The 16,262-nt window shown below is 43.5% G+C and overlaps 1 long non-coding RNA gene across 1 annotated transcript; it reads left to right on the top strand.

The window, feature by feature from the left end:
* Positions 1-1,207: 1,207 nt before the first annotated feature.
* On the top strand, positions 1,208-10,082 carry LOC147574779 (uncharacterized). The gene is made up of 4 exons (XR_015243302.1): positions 1,208-1,268; positions 6,039-6,102; positions 6,827-6,964; positions 9,921-10,082. It is a non-coding gene; the product is annotated as an uncharacterized LOC147574779 (long non-coding RNA).
* Positions 10,083-16,262: the final 6,180 nt, after the last annotated feature.

A 16,262-nucleotide genomic window follows, 5' to 3' on the forward strand; every position in this document is an offset into this window, starting at 1 on the left:
AACTAACACGTCCATTACCTCAGTTAATTACCATTTCTTTTTGTGGTGGGAATATTTACGATCTCCTCTCTTAGCAACTTTCTTCCCCCCCCCTTTTTTTCAATATATGAAGTTTATTGTCAAATTGGTTTCCATACAATACCCAGTGCTCATCCCAAAAAGTGCCCTCCTCAATACCCATCACCCACCCTCCCCTCCCTCCCCCCCCCCATCAACCCTCAGTTTGTTCTCAGTTTTTTAAGAGTCTCTTATGCTTTGGCTCTCTTCCACTCTAACCTCTTTTTTTTTTCCTTCCCCTCCCCCATGGGTTTCTGTTAAGTTTCTCAGGATGCAACTTTCAAGTATACAATGGAGTTTTGTTAATTAACTATAGGCACCATGCTATGCACTGCACCCCAGGATGTATTCATCTTATAACTGGAAGTTTGCGTGCTTTGACCAACATCTCCTCATTCGGCCCACTCCTCCCTCTTCCCCCCAGCCCCTGGCAATCACCACTCTCCTCTCTGTTTCCATGAATTCAGCTTTTTTAGATTCCACGTGTAAGTGCCAGCATATAGTATTTGTCTTTCTCTGTCTGACTTATTTCACTTAGCATAACGGGCTCAGGGTCCATCCATGTTGCAAATGACAGGATAGCCTCCTTTCTCGTGGCTGAATCATATTCCACTGTATATGTATACCAGGTTTTTTTTTTTTTTTTTTTTTTTAATCCATTCATCCACTGATGGGCACTTAGGTTATTTCCATATGTTGGCTATTTTGAATAATGCTGCAATGGATCCAGGGGTGCAGATATCTCTTTGAGATCCGGATTTCATTCCTTTTGGATGGATACCCTATATGGGTTATCTCTGTCCTTCTAAATCTTCAGTGTACTTGAATATCCCTGATCAAATGTCACTTTTGCTATGCATACTTCCCAGTTTTACCAGTCACAAGTAGTTTCTTTTTCTGCCGATTTCCATTGCTCTCCCAGTTCCTTGACAAAGGTACAAAAAGCCTACATGTCTCTTCCCTAAAAGATTGCACTCTGCTGTTGTCATGAGAGTGTAATCATTGTTGTGTTATTTTAATCTTTGTACCCTTTGTTAACCCTGTGGTTAAAAATTATTACTTAACTACAAAGCTATTTTAACTGAGGTCTAGATTATTAAAAATAAATTAATATCTTACCCTGTCATCCTTTTGACATATTTGCATTTCAACAGGGACTTTCTGGAGAAACACAATGCTGAACTTACAAGATTTGAGGGTGGCCATTTAAGGTACGAAGCCAGGTTAGTCATATTAATTAGGGGCAAGTTTTATCTCGGACTCCAAATCTCATTCTGTGGGTGGAGGCCTCATCTACTTATGCCTGAGACTTGCTCTGCCTTTATTCTTAATACATGGGGATCAAGATTGGAGAGTTGGATTTTTATGGAAAATACTCCTCTTGGACATTTTTTGTTAGCCTTTCCTGTATACAAAGCACCCCCAAACTTAGTGACTTAAGATGGTAATAAGATATTATTTTTAAGCTTCTGTGGTTGGCAAAGCAGTTCTTCTGTTGGTTTTGTATGAGGTCATTCATGTAGGGGGTCAGCTGGGCCAGAGGTCCAAGATGGCAGGTGATACTGGCTCTTGTCCTGAATACCCAGTTTCTCCTCTATGTGCTCTCCCATCCTCCAGGAGGCTAGACTAGCTTCCTGACATGGCAGCCACAAGGTAGCATTCCAAAATGGCAAGGGCAGAAGCTACAATGTTTCTTTATTCCAAGGCTCCAGATTTCACACAACAGGAATTCCATAACATGCTATTGATCAAGTCAACTCACATGCCAGCTGATAGTGGAAAGATGGGGAAACAGATGCCACTTTCAACGGGAGGAGCTGCAAAGACTTTGTAGCCCTATGAAATCAACCAGACAGCTGTGTCACATCTCCAGTGACCCAGACCCGAGGGACTGAGGTTACCACCCCACGCTATGCAGAAGTCCTCTACTTATTCTCCTCTCAAAGGGACAGAGGAAGGATAGGCTATCTTCAAAGACTTCTCTCTGCCCAGAGGTGGGAGACAAATGATTTCCCAATACAATGCTACACTGGACTGACCCGAATTAACCAATGGTATGATATCCTCGAAGATTTCTTTCTTTGCCCAGAAGTAGGAGAATTTGAACTGTCTCATCTGTGGGGAAGAACACTGTGTTGGCTGACCACCATGTATTTCTGGAAAATTAACCACTTACCTCTAAGTGATGGCAGGAGGCTGCCCACATTGCCAAACCATTTCTTGCAGGTGGTAGTAACTTCCTAAAGCCTAAGAATGTGAAGTAGCTGGCAAAGCATCATCATAAAACTATCTTTAAAGAATGCTGAGCTTGCCCGGAATTTAGAGGGGAGATTCTATCATCTGTAGAAAGTTAAACAGTCCCCCCCACCCCCCCACCCCCACCACCACAATACAGTCTTTCCTCTGCCCCAAAAGTTTGTAATAAGAATGAGTAAGATGCTGTGGATTCCCTGCACTCAAACACGAGGGAGCATTTCTTATAACATCCTTTTGCCTGGTCAGGGAGGGGAGATGTTTGAGGAATTCACCGAGCACCACATTCCACACTCACAACCACGCTCAGAGGGAAGAATTGGCATTGCACAGCTCAGGAAATGGCATCGGAGGGGCTAAGAAATCGTCTACTATCTCATAGCTAGTAAGAACTGGAACTGGAATTCATGCTTAATTCCAGGTCTGTCTGAGGGGAGACTCACCACCACCGCCCTCTCTCCCAGGAGGATGTACACACAAGATCTGCCAGATAGATCATGCCTTGGATAAAGGAATACAAGAAACCAGGGACTTGTAGAATCCCAGAGAGGAAAGCGTTGGAGGAAGTTTGGGGATGGCCTGGAAGCATGATGTTACTCCATTCCTGTCTTTAGAAGAAAGGTCCAATGAAGAAAGATTATTGAAGTAAGAGATAGACAGAGATAGAGATGATAGAGATAGAGGTAGATAGAGATAGAGACATAGAGATGGAAGTGGAGTTAGAGGTGGAGGTGGAGTTAGAGAGAGAGAGAGAGAGAGAGAGAGAAGGAAGGGCTGCACCCTGAAAATGTGCACTCTGGCTTCAACAAAGGCTTGGTGACCCAGAGGCATTTCTCATTCGCCAAGGGGAAGTTGGCCTTGAAGTTGCCAAGGCCTGTAGTGCAGGCCAGCCTGGGCTTTCCAGCCAAACATGTGCTATGACCTGGGAAAAGCTGTTGTTAACTCTATTCAGTTCAGTCTAGCATTATGTAGGGAAATCATTTGTCTTAAATAAGACCCTGTGTTTTGCAAGGTACTGTCATCTTGTTACCACATATTCACAAATACCCGGGGATTACCTATCGAGGTATTTTTTGCCTTGTTTCACATTGGCTGGGCATGTCAAAGACCCAAGCCCATCCCACATCTCCCAGGAGGGGTCAATTCCACTGAGGGAATGTCTAGTGGTTGCCTGGGGACCGATGTCCAACACTCAAGCCTTGAAAGGGGAAGGGAGAGTCTCCCATTGCCCAGTCTGGGGCTGAACTCCTCCACATCTTGAAAACCGCTGCATTCTTTTTGCCTATCCATTGTGTGCTTATGACTGACTCGTGATAAATGTGGGCTTACTCAGCAGCAGGCTTATAAGCAGAAGAAGGGAGAGAACCCGGTGTCCCATAGACTAGGGGCCAAGATAACAAGGGACTCTTCTCTAATGTGATGGGGGACAGAAGGAAACCCACAAATACAGGCATCAGATGTTCTGCTAGTCACATAAGTAGGAGCCTGCAACCAGATTTATTTGCTCTGGAGAAATAAGAAAGTGGTACATTTCTTATACTCAAGCATTGTTGGGCAAATTAACACTCATTATATATATACGTGACAGGTGTGTGTGTGTGTGTGTGTGTGTGTGTATATATATTATATATATTATATATATATTATATACATATATACATATATATATATAATATGCTCTCTTATGGCATTTTCTGATGATTCTGTGTTCTTTAGTCTTACTTCTGCCAAGTTGTTAGAGAGACTAAGATCATTTCTTATTGTTGCATATTTCTTGGACCTAGGCTCACGCTATGTCCTTAGTGGACATGTGTGTCTTTTGACGCTTGCAACATATTGAAAGCTTATTAAAGATTACTAAAAGACTCTTAAATTTCCCAACTAGTTTAACAAGAAGAACCAACCTAATAGTGCAGCTGAGGGACACTCGGCTAGTCTTAACAGCGGGCATGTGATTCTTAATACTGCCCTGCATTTAGAATGGCAGGTGTCTTGGCACATTCTCGGCACAAGCCAGTTGACTCACCCCAAAGAGCCAGCCCAGTGTCTGCGGCATCCCTGATTGCCTAGAGAGATTTCTGTTTGGTGTGTGTCTTTAGAAAATACACTGTCCCATTAGTAACAGCCTCCTCACCCTTTCTTTCGTTCCAGCTGTAGCTGACAGCCCCAATCCTCTAGAAAACAGCACTGACCTAGCAGTTTAGGATTCTCTGTAGAGTGTCTTTTTCAGTGGAAGGGTTAAAATGCATTACATTACATTGAGTTAGTCTGCTGTGTCCTCCGTGTGTTAGCAAGGCAGCCTGGGCTCTCCTGCAGTTTTCATTAATATGAAGTGAGTGGTGGGTGCAGGGGTGGGCGTGGATAGAACAGGCTCCACTAGTCCTCAGAGACTGCATTTCCACAGTGGGCTTCGGGAAGCCATGGCTGTCAAAATGAGCCACTCAGGATGATACCTTCTCCATTCTCCAGTATGAGTGTGTGCGTGTGTGTGTGTGTGTGTGCGCGCACGTGTGTAGGGGAGTTCAGAGTCCATTCCTCCACTTGGTCTGAAAGTATTTGATAAGTGGAGACGCAGAAGTTTAAAGAGGAAGAGGTTTTCAACAAGCTCACATAAGCTGAACTTCAGCAGACTTGGCAAATGGGCTTTCCATTTGGGAAATGACGAAGTAGGGCAATTTGCTCATTGTTCTGTTATCCAAGCATGTAAGTCATATATTTTTATTGTAGAAAATTTAGAAGAACCAAAAAAATACAAGGACACAATTAAAAGCACCTAAATTACACTATTAATATTTGTGTGTAAGATGAAATTAAATACTATATATGTATAGTTGGTGAGGTATTTAATATGATGTGATATGTAACATTTTATAAAATGTATTGCATTATATTACTATTTTTTTCTACAAAAGTATGAAAATATATGTATATACTCTATTGAACTTAAGTGGTATGTAATTTCAGACTCTCAAATGTGATTAACGTAAGTATTTTAAGGAGGAATAAATGAAGTTTTACATTAATGAACAAATGCGTGAGTAGGTTCATTTTCCACTTGGTGGGGCGGGGCTTACAATCCTTCCCCAAATTTTAAACTAGAGGAAATCTGAGAGATTCACACTAACCTCTTCATAATGGAATGATAGTTCACCTCATCCTGACTCTGTCACCAAAACATGCCAACCAACACATGCACACACACCCGTCATTTAAATACACAGTTTATCTCACTGTGAACTTGGCCTGGGACAGGAAGTCTGGTTCTATAGGTTCAACTCTCAAAAATACAAGCAATGAAACTCTCTGTTTTTCATTTCTTTCTCTTAAACGCCCTCTGCTCTCTTTTATACACACACACACATCACCACCACCACCTTTCTGCAGCATAAATAAATCCCTCATGTGGGAAGTTCTTATGTAATCCCAGAGATTTCCACATTGCTTACGTTGGGCTGAATGTTAGCTGTTATCTTTTTTTTTTTCTTTTTTGCAGCGTAATCTTTCTCTTCAGAGATGAACTATGATTTAACAAATAAAGCTTCAAATAAAAACCCGGCCAGTTCTTTTGAGGTCCACTGCATCTGACTCAAAATTGCTTTGAGACTTTAGTTGTACATCTCTGACTTCCAGATATTGCAGAAAGGTGAAGAGTGGGAAAGAAACATAAGCCAAAAACATGGGACATCTCAATCAAATCTCATTTTCTTCTCCACCACTTTTGTGTACAGGTTAAGAACAGGGTTCTGATGCCCAAGGCCTGACCTGAATCCTGACTTTGCCACACTCAGCCAGGTGACCTTGAACTCTTAAAGTTCCAGTTTCCTCATTAATAAAATGGCTTAATAATAGTCCTCTTTTACAAAATTATTGTGAAGGTTAATCAAGATAATGGGTGTTTAGTACTTAGAACAGGGACTTTTAAACACTAAGTGCTAAATGTTAAGCAATTATAATTCTATTATCATCACTGGTCTTTTTGAAAAAAAATTTTGTTTGTTTTTGAGAGAGAGAGAGAGAGCACATGCCCCCATGTGTGTACCTGTGCCTGTGAGCAGTGAGGGGCAGAGAGAAAGGGAGACAGAAGATCTGAAACAGGCTCTGCATGGACAGCAGTGAGCCTGATGCAGGGCTCGAATTCACGAGGCATGAGATCATGAGCAGAAAGTTGGACACTTAACCGACTGAGCCACCCAATTTCCCCATCATAATTGGTCTTTTCTTAATATCAGTATTACTGGGCTAGCATTGAACTTGAAACTAAAAAAAATTGTAGAATGAGCTGCAAAGCTCAACATAAATTTCCTCCTGAAATACTAATTTATTTTTCTTCTAAATTTAAAATAAATACAAGCATATATAACACCCATGAAGGGGTGGCGGCAAGCATTCAGGAAATTTCCTGCTTATAAAAGAAATCTAACCTGGTAAAAATAAATGAATATGCAATTAGATTTTCCTAGGATTTCTAACTACAGCATGTCATGATCTGTAATGCTGTATTGTCTGTCCGTTTCAGTACAATACCCAGATTATAAATTATGACCTTCATAGGCGAATTACCCAGTGCAGCCAATATTGCTCGAGAGAGTGGTTGTGAGAGAAACCTAATTCTGTTAAAGATTCAGTTACAAAGGAGAACGTCAAAGCCGATGAGGTATGATGCTGTCATGGGACTGGGGTTTAGTACCATGAAACTGATCATCCATGAGTCAGTTTTTGGCTCAAATGTGGGGAGCCTCCAGGGAACACTAATAGGATTCGCAAGTGTTCTGGCACCATCTCAGTGCTGCGTAAACCATGAGACCAGGGCAAGAGAGCTCAAGAGGGATAGTATTTCCTGGCTTCTTTCTTTCTGGCATGTTCAGGGTATCAGAGCTTGGGAGCACACTGTGTTGACCAGTGTTTAGTGTTGAATGAGGCGGGATGGGAAGAGAGGACAAAAGGGTAGTTTCTCCCTTCCAGAGATCTTACCAGCCATTCCTGAAAGGGATCCGGGATCAGGTTTGGGGGCAAGAGAAATCCTCCCAGGTCTCCCAAGAGTTGATAGGACATGTGAAATAGACAATAGTCTGAAGGAAGAGACTATGGCCAGATCCTGAAGCATCCATCACGAATGCACATTCCATGGCTCCTCCTGAAGGTCTGTGAGATCCCTCTGAGCCATCTGAGGACAGTGAAACTAGTTTCCCCATAGACGAAGCTGAAATTGAACTGAATATGACAGCACATTTGCCTTGCTCATTTTTCTTCTTCATAAACGTGTCTGCTGTCCCCTGGCCATCTTGGTCTGCTCTCTCCAGCCTGCCAGAAATGGCATTCTTTGTTACAGGGACTCTCAACTGTAGGTTTGTCAGTGTGACTGTTCCCATAGTGAGCATGACAGAATCCCCTGGGTTCTGCTCCTTTTATAACATATTTGTGTTATCTGTAAATGAGATGAATTCATTGCTTGAACTGGGGTGGGGGGCATTTCTTCATGGACAGGCATATTATCTATGTGTTTAATTCTCAGCTAGAAAATATCAAATGGCTCACACCTTGAAGAAGGATAGCCCATCAGTCAGATGGAGATCATGAGGGTCTGGCATGAAAGCCACTGAGTTCCACCATAGCTTTCCAATGTACCTTTACAAGTAAGCTACTTAATTTCTCCGGATCTCAGCTTGTGGAGAGAGTTGAGCTGTGTCCCAATTGTACCTTTAAGATCAAATTTTAATTGCTGATTGTTTGATATTATATATATACATCCATCAACCAAGAAAAGTATACATGTTTCTTGACCGTCTTGAGGATTAAAGAGATATGGGCGTAATGTCCCATAAGTACAATGCCTAGTGCATGAGAGTCACTCAATAAACACATCATGACTGCGTTGTTGTTTTTATGCACATAAACATGCATATTACTCAAGCCAACCCTGAGTTTTAAACTCAGTTGAGCTCAATCCTTGAACATAATAACTGAAGGGATCCAGCTGCTTCCCTTGACCATGCACGATTGCTGGTTTTCATGCTGGATACTTTGGAGCCTTCCCATCTGGTCCCATGGCACTGTTGGAACCTTGGGAGTTTGAGGCAGTTCATCCCCACCCCCCCCACCCCCCCAATCCACTCAACATAGGAGGGTGAGAGCCTCTCCTCCAGCTGGGGCAACATTGGGAGTAGGTAAGTTCCTGGCAATCTGACTTGCTCCTTGGAATGAGTTTTCCTGTAGGACAATATGTTACATGGTATCTGGTTTCTTGGAGCAGTCCACAAAAGAATCTTGTGTGAGTCAGGGAGGAAACACATGGCACATTCAAATGGGGAATCTGGGAGGGTTTAGTAAAAAGATTGTTTACAAAGATGTGGGCAGGGTGTAGAGAAATCACCAACGATAGTGTATCAGCCTGGAGACTTGGAATGGGAAGGCTTAGGTGCCATGGCAGGAAAATGTATCAAAACATGGAAACAGAGCCAGGCCCCTACAGCACAGAGACACGACTAGCTTGTGTTCCTTGGGCAGGGAGCCAGGGGAATCAATATCCCCTCCTCAATCTCTTATTCCCCATTGAGTGAACCCAACCAGAAGTCAAAGAACCAGGAACCAATCTGTGTAGACAATTCAAAATCTTTTTTTTTTTTTTTATGTTTATTTATTTTGAGGGAGAGAGAGACAGAGTGTGAGCAGGGGAGGGGCAGAGAGAGAGGGAGATACAAGCCCCCAGCTGTCAGCACAGAGCCCGATGCGGGGCTTGAACTCATGAACCATGAGATCATGACCTGAACTGATGTCGGAAGCTTAACTGACTGAGCCAACTAGGTGCCCCCGTGTAGACAATTCAGATCAGCCTTTTAGGGTGGAGCAGGCTGGAAGCCTGTAGAGTGAAGATCCCCAATCATAACGTGGTTTTCTAATCATGAATCCAATCACAATTGTTCCTAAGCCACAAATGCAGTATAAAATTTTCTCAGAGCCACATTTAAAAAATAAAGAAATTAATTTTAATAACATCCTATTTAAATTTATATACCTAAAATATTGAATTCTACCATGTAATCATTATAAAATTTACTAATACAGTATATTATATTTTTTTAAACCAGTCTTCAGAATCTGATGTATATTTTATACTTCTAGCAAGACTATCTCAATTCAACTAGTCACATTTTAAGTACTGAACAGTCCTGGGGGGCTGGTAGCTACTCCGTTGGACAGTGTAGGTCTAATATATTTTAAATGCTGAATAAATGCCAGATATTATTATTACAAAGGGCGGGAATTGAGAAACATGCTTTGCTTGGGTTTGGGGGGGGAGGTGATGGAGGCTTTGGAGGCTTGTGTCAAAGGCCCGATGGTCCCATCTGCCGGTGTCCTCCCTGTGCCTTGACATGCCTCACATGGCCGTCTCATTTACAGTCCCAGATTCTTAAACTCAAAGTGACGGTAGAGATGGGCCCTCCTGGGAGAGATCTGAGGCCAGGCTGTGGGTGACTTGAGAAGACAGGAATGTGAGTTCCCCATCTCCTGGGACTCATCCATCCCCATCATCCCATTCCTGCTACCTCACATCTCACCCCCCCAGCGGGCCACTTCATCCAGGCCTCTGCTTTGGCTTATGTCACATCCAGAATTTCTGCCCGTGGAGTTTCTCTGAAGAAGGTGACTGGTTTCAAGAGCCGGGCGGTGTTTTCAAATGACAGTTCAGCCCCTTTGAGAGTGACATCATGGCAAGAGTGATGGTATTAACTCCAGTGTTGGTACCAGAGGATGGCAGGGACTCAGATGCCTGGTGAGCTGGCCCCACCTCTTAGCTGTGTTTTTCCACTAAAGATTTAATTAAACCACTGCTGTGTCAATATTCCTAACATACCGCCAGTCTCTTACCCTTGCACTAAACGTTCCCGGGTCTCCAAGCATGGATTCATAGGGAATTGGGCGCGGTGGGGGGTCCTGGGAGGGAACCTGGTGTCGACAGGCCATTTGGTGAGGGGCTTTGGTTGCTCTGTGTGGGTCCGAGCGGCTCAGGCTCAGTTTGCAGCTGCACCACAGACCCGGAATAAGGGCAGGCCCTGCTTCAAAGTCTTTGGTCAGAATGACTTCATGGCCTTTTCCTCCTCCACCAGCTTCTCTTTCTTCCTCTCAGGAAAGAATGGCCTGCGTACCAGCTGGGGTTGCCACCCTGGAACCACGACGCTTAGCCCTTCTTCTGTTACGAGACTGTGGAGACTGTTGGAGTCTCAAGGCTACGAGGGGCGTGGTTTTAGCCTCATTTTAAATGGTCATGGAAACAGGATTGAGAGGGTAAGTAACTTTGCTTGAGGTCACTAAGCCTCAGATTTGGGATTTGACTTGACTGTGCCACTTTTCAAAGTAATCGTAATAATGACAAAAATAATAGTGGCAATACGGAATAAGCACCCAATAGAAGGAAGCCATTATTGTCACACAAGTAAGAGAAATGTACAATTGGCATGTGATCAGCTCCCTCTTCCTGCTCCTGGGCCAGAAATGGTAGCATTATATGGACTTGCTTTGTCCGTTAGTGGATGAAAGCAGATTCCCAAGGAAGTGGTGTCTCCTTCAGGGTCTATTAATTCTTTTTTTTTTTTTTAAGTTTATTTATTTATTTTGAGAGGGAGAGAGAGGGAAAAAGTGCGAGTGGGGGAGGAGCAGCGGGAGGGAGAGAGATGAGTGATGGAGAGCCGAGTCCTGAGGAAATGAGACAGAGGAGAAGCTTGAGTTAGCAGAGGAGAGGTGGATGGGAAAGGGACACGGGTGGCTGGGTGGGAAGGGTTCCAGGATTGATTCCCTCCCTTCTATTGTGCACATGGCCCACGGTGGCAGAGATGGTGGCTGTTCACTGAACAGTCCACATGTGCCCCTGCACTTTCCAGACCCCCTTGGATTTTCTCACTTTCTGCCCTTTGCCACATCTCCATTAATGGGACTACTATCTGAACAATTGAGCAGACCCTAATCTGAGAGTCGCCTGGGGCTCCTCTCCCTCCCTTACCTTCCATATGCAATCTATCACCAAGTTCTTTCAAGGGTAGCTCCAAAATACATATCCTGACTTATTCCTTATCTCACGTCTTCCTAGCTTCAAAGCTACCGACCTCGTCCCAGAAACCACATCCTTTTACCTGGGCTGTGCCTCTTGTTTGGTGTGCCTGTTCCCAGCCTTATTTCCCCCTTCATTCTTTGTATAGCATGCTCTTTAAAAACATAAATCAGGTCACATCTCTTCTGGCTTAGGATACCTAGTGGTTTTTCGTGGCATTTTGAACAATAATGTAAATACCATAAAATATAGGTACCTATAGGGTATTTACCTATACCCTCCTTAATTTAGTGTTGGCAACCTCTCTGTCCTCACCTCCTGCCCTTTTGCTCACTAGGCTAAGCCCACTGGCTTTCCTTCTGTTAATCCAATACCATAAGCTTTCTCCTGCCTTGGGTCCTTTGCACCTGTTATCCCCTCTGCCTCCAGGACTTCACAAGGCTGGGTCCATCTTGATGTTTAGGCCTTAGTTCAAATGTCACCTCCTCAAAGAGGTCTTTCCTGAACACTCAACATAAATGAGCCTGCTGATCCCCATTCTATCACACAAACCCTGCTTTAATAGCTTCACAGTGCTTATCATCACCTGTCCAGTTACCATGGCATGGAGAAAGAATATAAGTGCCGTGAAAGCAGAGACTGTCTTTTTAGCCTTGTTTCTCCTTTATAAGTGCACTTGACATGTAGTTGATGGTTGGAAAAATACTCGCTGAATAAATGAATGAAAGTATCTACTTGAGTTCGATTCCCAATAGTAGTCTGTAAGTTTACCAGCCAGATGAGAGGACTTCCCCTGAGAAATTCTGCCCTCACTTAGACCTGGGCAAGGGACCTCTGTTGTAAGACCCTTGCTTTATAGGGCTCTACTCTGATCTTCCTCTAGCCTTGTTCTTTCTCGTAAGATGAAGACATCAGGAGGTTCAGGGGATGTGCCCTCCCAGAATGCAGTCTAGAAGGGAGTATAACATTTCTAGAATTCCCTTCTAGAGTGCCCCTCTTTTAGACCCCAGAATTCCCTATCCAGTGACCTTGAGCCTACTTCCAGAGCCTACATGGGACTCTTCTCCATGTCTGTCCTCCTTGGGCAGACCAGCGTGCATGGCCCTATGCCTGGTGGTGGCACAGAGGCAGTTGTCTGATGTTAGGTGTGGACAGATCTTAGATGTGCAGGCTGGGGAGTCCACTCAGCTCTGCGTGCTATGGAATGGAGTTCGAGTGGTAAGAGAGGAGGGGCAGGTGGAGAGCTGAGGCTTGCTTCTCCTCATTGCCAGTTTTAGCATGGAACACCAAGGAATCTGAGAAGCCTGAATTGAAACCCGGCCTCTGGAGCATGATGGAAGGAGGAGAGGAGGAGATTACATATTGAGCAATATGTGAGCTTGGTTTGTAACTTCTAAGTATTTACGTGGCATCTCCATTTGGACTCTCCCCAGCCTACAAATGCTCTGGGCAGGCCTCCCGAGCTGCGTGGAGTCCTGGTTCCCTTTGCATTGATTTAAGATTGAGTGGAGGCCCTGGAGCATTCCCTCCGTCATTGAAACAGAGGGGCCCCCAAGAGAGAACCAGGAACTCCTGGTGGTGCAGTAAGCCATGTTCCTTCCCCATCGTTGTATTTGTGCTTGTTTTCCCCAAGGTCATTAACAGGATTAACGGTAGAGGGTTTGTGAACAAGATTAATGCCCCATAACAGGGGTTTAGATAAATCAATCAAGTACATACATCCAATGCTATACTCTGTACCTATGAAAACATTTTAGATAAATAATTGGAATAACAATCCTATAAGTACTAATAATCATAACAATGACAGATCTTCTTCCTTGAGCACTGGGTCTCTGTCCGTCAGCATGTGCAGCAGCTCAAACTCACCATCTCACTCAGGCCCCCAAACCACAGGGTGGGTTCTTAGTTCCAGGCGTCAGCAAGGAAACTGAGCTTGGGAGGATTTGATTATACAAGGGCATGTGGATTAGGGAGTCGCTCTCTGAGTCTTTTGGACTGGGCCACAGTTTCTCCACAGGGCGGAGATGGCATCTTCCAGAATCACAGGGGCCCCCCCATTCCCTAGGAGAAGGGAAACCAGAGCTCCCTTTTTTATTGAGGTATGATTGGCATACAATGTCCTGTAAGTTTAAGGAGAGTGAAGATGTTGGTTTGACACATTTACATAGTGCGGTATGATTACCACCTGGTACTACCTGTGCCATTGCTTTTTTGTGGTGAGAACATTTACAATCTAACCTTCTAGCAACTTTGAGGTATAAAATCAGTATTGTTGAGGGCAATCACTCCGCTTTGCATTAGGGCTCCAGAATTTACCCATCTGCTACGTGCACATTTGTATCATTAAACAACATCTCCTCAGTTGCCCGAGCCCCAGCTCCTGGCCACCACTATTTTACGGTCTGTGTCTATGAAGTCAGCTCGTTCAGACTCCACGCGTGAGTATAAATGATATCGTGCAGTTTCGGCCTTTCTCCAAGCTGACTTGTCTCAGTGCAATGTTCTCAAAGCCCAGCCAGGTCATTGCAAAGGCAGTCCTGTGGCTAAATAATATTCCACTGTACATTTACACGGCTTCTTTATTCATTCATCGATTGGTGGACCCTTAGGTTGTTGCCACCTGTTGGCTCTTGTAAATCATGCTGCAATAACATGGGAGAACAGCTGTCTTTTTGATATCTGGTTTCCATCTCCTTTGGATATATACCCAGAAGTGGGATCGCTGGATCATATGCTATTTCCATTTTTAATCTGTCGGTGGGAATACCAATTCTCTCAGCCACCATGGACAGCAGTATGGAGGAAATTCCTCAAAAATGTAAATATAGAAACCTGTGCCCTTTGACCCTCAGTTTGCTTTTCCCTCCTCTTGGCCCTTTGATACTTAACCTCTCTAAGTCTTCAATTTTTTTTTTTTTACCAGTGAAATAGGAATAATAATAATACAACAATACAACAATATGGAATATTCCTACTTGTTCACTCTCTCGATAAGTTCCTGTTTTTCTTTTCCTCTTCTCTGGATGCTGGTTGTCAGCTATTGTGTTCCCTGTGGGGTCCAGGACGTGGGGTAAGTGGCCCTCCCCATGACCCATTCTGGGAAGAGCATCAGCGAGAGAGAGTTGGGAATTTCCACACCACCCAGCTGATCTCCTCGCAGCTGTCCAGCCTGGTGTACTAAATCATTTGGTTTCCTCTCCTGTCTCGAGGTGCCCATCAAGGCCCTCCCAGTATGACAAAGCCTCAGGCACAGGGTAGTGAGAAGAGAGAAGGGACTGAGAAGTGAAAAAAAAGGCTATATAAAATGCCTATAAGAAACTGTATGAGTTTGTTGATTACCCCAGACGTATTTTTAAAAGCTTAATGTTCTACATTACAAATTACCTTTTGAAGTTACCTACTTCATCAACATCACATCATTGTTGTCATTACCATTATAAGCGTTCCCATTAACAACAACAAAAGCAAAGAGTAAGACTAGGCATTTGTGCTCTTTAAGAGGAATATAAACTCCTGCTGCTCTCCCTGTGTTCTGCTCCTTGTTGACCCTGTGGTGAGAGCCTTGAATATATGACTCACTCTCTCCTCTGGATGATGTTCCTCCCAGATTAGCAGAAAGTCCCCTCTTCTTATATATTTTATTTTCTCTTCAGGTGCCTGGCATGCCTGTTCTTCTTCCCAAGAAGGTTCTCTGGCACATTCAAGGTGGAATGATTTCAAGTCAACTTAGTTGTCCCCATTTTCATTTTAGTAGACATCCACTCCAGGTGCTGCATGTGACACTGAGTGGAAGAGTGACGTTCAGATTACCATCTAAGGGGATCGTCTGGCCGTTGGATTGTTCTGCATGTAAGCAGACCTACTGGAAGGTCTTTCTATAAGTAGCTAATACACAGAAACTGTGAAACAGAACAAAAAGACATAATGGATTAAAAATAGATAATAAATAAAGGAAAATACAACAGACAAAAGAGAAAACATCCAACTTCCAACTAGACAGAGATATAGGCCCTACTAAATTTTTTGGGTACAGTTTTGAAAGGCTCATTAGTAAATGCTCAGGGTATGGATCCAGGTTTCCTGGATTCGAACCCTCTTTATCCTGCTTGTCAGCTTGGGACCCTGGACTAGTTAACTTGCCTCAGTGTCCTCATCTGTAAAATGGAGATAATACAAGGACCTCTATCATAGAGCTATAGTGATAAGAAATGAATTAGTATTTGGAGGATATGTAAAATCATGGTTGTCTTGGGGTGAAGCACTCTATCAGTGTTTTTCAAGGAAGTCATAAATGAATTCAACATATCCAGAAAGTCTCATGCACAGAAGTGGAATCCCACCAGTCCTGAGGCTCTGTTCTCTGCTTTTCGGCGTGCTAGGAGTCTTCAGATATCCTGCCAGATCAAATAGTGCCACCTTGAATTAGCTACTAAGTGACAGTATATTGTTTTATTTTGTGGAACACCATAAATTCAGTTTTTCTTTTTTTGTGCTATGGTGCACATTGGTGCAGCGGTCCTCCAGATACATATGTCTTTCCACATTATTTCCTGACTATGTCCTTAGGTGGGAATCCAAGAAGTGGAATTGCCGAGCATGAAATTTTGTCTTTTTTCTTGAAATTTTATCTTTTGATACATAATGTCAAATTGCCTTGCGCAAAGATCATGTAGCGTGCATTCCCAGAAATAATGCTGGCAAGTACCTATTTTCTGCATCCTCCCCACTGTGAGGATGGATATTGTCAATTATTTCCTAATTTCTGTTGTGTTACATATGACACCATCAGCATTGTGGTCTACAAGACAGGTGCTGTCCTCATTGGTTATTTTGTATTTTGCCTTTACAACTCGCTTACTCATATTTGCACATTTTTCTAGTAGGGTGTGTACCTGTTGAAGTTCTG

This window comes from Puma concolor, chromosome D4, assembly GCF_028749965.1.
Source record: "Puma concolor isolate L17-30 chromosome D4, mPumCon1.1.hap2, whole genome shotgun sequence".
Classification (NCBI taxonomy): domain Eukaryota; kingdom Metazoa; phylum Chordata; class Mammalia; order Carnivora; family Felidae; genus Puma; species Puma concolor.